This window comes from Myotis davidii, unplaced genomic scaffold, assembly GCF_000327345.1.
Source record: "Myotis davidii unplaced genomic scaffold, ASM32734v1 scaffold49, whole genome shotgun sequence".
NCBI lineage: Eukaryota > Metazoa > Chordata > Mammalia > Chiroptera > Vespertilionidae > Myotis > Myotis davidii.
The window spans coordinates 4,843,476-4,848,404 of NW_006300375.1; positions in this window are offsets into that span (position 1 = coordinate 4,843,476).

Sequence of the window (4,929 nt, forward strand, 5' to 3'; positions counted from 1 at the left end):
CCTTTTAAAATTCACTCCATTGCCCTGACCGGTTTGGCTCAGTGGATAGAGCATCGGCCTGCGGACTGAAGGGTCTCAGGTTCGATTCCGGCCAAGGGCATGTACCTTGGTTGCAGGCACATCCCCCGTAGGAAGTGTGCAGGAGGCAGTTGATCAATGTTTCTCTCTCATCGATGTTTCTTACTCTCTATCCCTCTCCTTTCCTCTCTATGAAAAATCAATAAAATATATTTTTAAAAAAAGAATGTATGTTTTAAGATTTTAAATTCAACGGAAAGGGCAGAGTTCTATCATGTCCCTTCAAATTGCTGCCAGGTATTAAAGGAATCGTTTGCAGTAAGTTTCTTTTTGAGCCAACAGTTCTTAGGGTCCCAATTTCAATGTCTAACAGTTTCTTATGTATACATGTCAGCAATGATACTTCAGTTCTGGATGGTGGACAAATGGTGGCAATGCAGGTCCGACCCTCTCTGGTTTGGTCCTGGGCAACCTGCAGCGATGCACAGCTGCTGACTGCTAGCATGGCAAGGCGTCTTCACCACCTTCATTTCTGGACTGTTTCTCGTCTGTTGTTCTCATGGGGCCACTGCTATTCTGTGGCTGGAGAAGTCTGGTCACTTCCTCTCTGGAATTCCTTGTTGCAGAAATTCACATGGGCTTGGAGGAGTTTTCTGAAAATATACAAACATATTCTCGACCAAAGGTTAATAAAGGAATCATTTTTATAAATTAGACTTGGGATCTTTTTCATTTTTGCCCAAATGATTTTCCTTTGGCTTATTTTGACACCATGTGTGTTTTTATGGGTGTCTTGCCATTAGCATTACAAATTAAAATTAATTTTCAAGTAAAAAAATTTTTTGATGTAATTAAGGCTTTTACTTACAGGGCATTATACCACTATCCCCCCTTTTTTAATTTAAATATTAGGAGGCTTTTAGAGATTTTACAATGCAGTATTGATAACTTTTAATTTCAACTTCTTGTGTAGAAATATGACTGCTCTGGATTTATTGCATGTTAAGCAATTTTTATATAAGATGAACCATCAATAAAAAACTATAGTTAATACTTCAGGAACAGTTTCCTATCTAGTACAATTAAATTTCTTGAATATTTCAATTAGCCAATTTAAATTAATCTGAATAACATTTATCTTTATTATTTTTTTAACTTTACTTGTCCTAGGGCCTAGGTTATAGGCAATAAATGATATTAATTAAATTTCTGTAATCAGTCTTTGAGTAATTTTACACTAGCCATGTTAAGGGAGGCAAAAACAACTCATCTACCTTTTCACATTAGAAATAATAAAATTAATTAAAGTTGTTAAGATGTTTGAAGGAAGCCCCTTTATTCACCCCTAATGTAATTTTCAGTCCAGCTTAGAAAATTTCACCTAAAAAAAGTTCCTTTGTCTTTCTATTTACACCCAACAACCTACAGAATTACTTCCTGGGTGTTAACTAATAGTGCAGCAAGGCCATGTATTTCAAGTCTTTATTCATTCATGGTGACTGTATTTATTTTCAGATTTGGTATTTTAATAATAATCTTTAGATAATCCTATAAATATTAGTGGAAGAGATTTCAAAATTTTAAATTTCTCTTTTTATTAAATTTAGAATAATATTTTTAAACAGCATTCTCTTTCAGCTTATTTGCATATACAGAGGGATCATGGGAAGCTTTCAGTAACTTTTTTAGAAGACTTTACTAGGATTCACTTGTTTACAAAGATATTGGCTTCGATATAACTTAAATTATAGGAAACTTTGATTATATTTTTAAAAGTTAATTTAGTAAGTAATTTAAGTAGGTATTTTTATTGAAAAAGCAAAGTTAGTAAATTTAGTAAACTTTTACGTCTGATTCACAAGGCGCAAATGCCGCCCACCTCCAGCCTAATTTAAAATGCAGGTGGCGAGGAGCTTTTGTCTTTTAAATTACATCTTAAAATTCCACTGCTGTATTTTCAGAGATATTAAACAAAACTTGTTTAGCCCTTCTTAGAGGCCAAACCTTTTATAACATTTAAGATATAAGTAAAATATATATGATTTAAAGATTATATACTTTTTATAGTTATCTTAAAATATCAATTACTAAATTTAGACTGGTTTTAGTATTAAAAATTTCGGTTGGGATCACAGAATGAATCCTCTTTTTTAATTAGACTAATGAGTAACATATTTTGAATTTCTAATTTTTCAGAGAAAACACAAGATTTTCTTAAAAATTAAATTTCTATACTTTAGACATTTAGTTACTACCACAACTATAATTTCTCCCAATTTATTCCAAAAGCTTTTAGATCTGGCAAGTCAAATATTTAGCATTTCTTTAGATTAATAACACCTTATATTCTTAAGAATAAACCTCAAAAATACAAGACACAATCAATATATTCAATTCTGTCCTCTAGATTTTTCATGAGGCAAATTTAGATTATTGAACAAGTTTTATCATTTGATTTAGTAAACTTTACTTTTTAGTTTCTAGCAGCTCTGGAAAACCACATTTGAGCCTTGCAAAGCAGGTTTTGGCCTACCTGGTCTTTTCAGATGTAAACTGACCACATTCTTTTTTTAAGATTTTGCTACAGGCAGGAAGCAACTAGCCTCTTCCTCTATTAGAAAGGCATAGCTGGCTTTTTTAATTAACAAAGGGCTACTTAGATTTTTTAATTATCTATTTTTCAATAATTTTCAGATTTAAATTAAATAATTATTTTAAGGCATTTTCTTTAGCAAATTTTTGTAACAGAGACAATATACTGGATTTCTTTTCGGCCTTGAGTTAACTTTGGAACGCGGTTCATTAGCATTTTAAAAACTCTTTATTATGGAAATACAAATCTTCTTGCTAGAACCAGCTTGCATCTTTTTTCCTTTGGTTAAATTCACCATTTTTCTTAGGAAATAATCAGTCTTGGGGTTTTATTTTGTAGATTTGTAGAGAGATTCCAGCTCAAAACTCTAATTTCCGAAATCGGACGATGTGCGCATTAGTTTTAAGCCACTTTTCTCTTTACACGTGCACAGAAACCCAGACGCATTTCTAAATTTTGTAAAACTTTTCAATTACGAGGGGACTTTAAATTAGAATACTTGGGGAGGGGGCATCCATACTGGATTGCCATGTGCTCCCTTCTTCTCTTTCCCCACATCCTGCTTTGGGGGAAGTTTCAGCAAATGACTCAGATGGTGTATTTTTCCCCAAAGTCATGCTTAATAGAAAAAGACATATTTTAAATGTTTTCCTATTTCGCTTTCCAAAGTAGTAGCTATCACCCAAGGTTATCTTAGCCAAAATTTGGTTATCATAAGATGTTCTCTGGTAATTTTTAAACAAAACATTAAGTAATCTCATTGTGGGAGAGCTTATAGCTCTGCCCTCTCCTGCCACCTTTGAATCTCTCTGCACCAGAGGCGGATTCGGCAGTGGGGTTTCATTTCTTATTACAGATTTTAGATTCCCAATACGAATTAAGATTTTAATTTGAACAAGAAATCACATTAAAGATGGCCATGGCACTCTTTTTTCAGCCTGATTTAAAAGAGTACCTTTTAATATTCTAATTTCTTTATAATTTTGCCTTCTTATCAAATTTTTCCCCATAATAATCTGACTTAAACACAAAGTATCACCCATGCACTTGCGGATCCGCGGGCTTCTGAAGCTACTGTGTGCTATGCCCTGTTCTCATCTCATTTGATTCTACAGTTGGTGAGTTGGCATTAGTTTTTCATGTATTTATATACAGTGGGGCCTTGACTTACGAGTTTAATTCGTTCCGTGACGGAACTCGTAACTCAAATTACTCGTATGTCAAATCAGTTGTGAATGAGTGAGACACGTGATGCTGGGCTGATGTTGTGGTGTTCACTGTGACGTTCGCTGCGCCAACTAGCGGTGGGGTATCTGAAGCTGGCTCCTAACCCGAATTTTAGCTCGCAACTCAAAGCAAAACATCGTCTGAGAAACGGCTCGTATCTCGAAAAACTCGTTAGTCAGGACACTTGTAAGTCAAGGCCCCACTGTATGAAGAGACAAAGTGAAGCTCAGAAGTTAAATAACTTGTTAACAGTCAAAGCTAGTGATTGGTGATTTTGGAATTTAAACTCAAGTGTATCCAACCTCAAAGTCCAACCTCTGTCTAAGCAGTACCTGGCACATAGTAAATGTTCAGTAAATATTTGTGGAAGGAATTGATGAATTTTCCCCCTTCCCCCTATCTTCTCCATTTGCCTACCCTGGCCTCGCCTTGGTTCCTCTTCTTCCTTGGCCTGAAGTTTCAAAGTAACTTTGACCTGCATTTTTTTAAATATATTTTTTTATTGATTAAGATATTACATGTGTCCTTATCCCCACATTATCCCCTACCACCCCACTCATGCCCTCACCCCCCTGTTGTCTGTGTCCATTGGTTAGGCCTACATGCTTGCATATAAGTCCTTTGGTTGAACAAAGTAACTTTGACCTGCATTTAAAGATTTTGGAAGAGGCTGCTATTAAAACGCAGTGCACCTTTCCTGGGAGGAAGAGCTCAGCCCTCCTCTGACACATTAGCCCGATCACTTCTCCATCATCCACACCAACCCAAAGGCCTGGAACTGGTCCAGGTAAATTTGGATGGGGAAGAGGGAGAGTGGGGAGATGACGCCTGCAAAGGAGAGGGAAGGGAGAAAGGCCAAAGGAAGAGTCTGGAGACACAATTATTCTTGCAAAATTCCCCAAAGGGTCATTCACCATTTCCCTGGGGATGCCCAGTACATCTGCAGAATTAGCAGAAATCAGTGCCCTGCGTTGTTTGGGGCGTTAGGGCAGGCCACCCCAGACTGAAGGGCACTGAGGAGCATACCCGCCCAGGGGCCGCTTTGGGGCGGCCGGGGCCCCGTCCGTCCCTCAGGCCGGCAGGGACTCGGA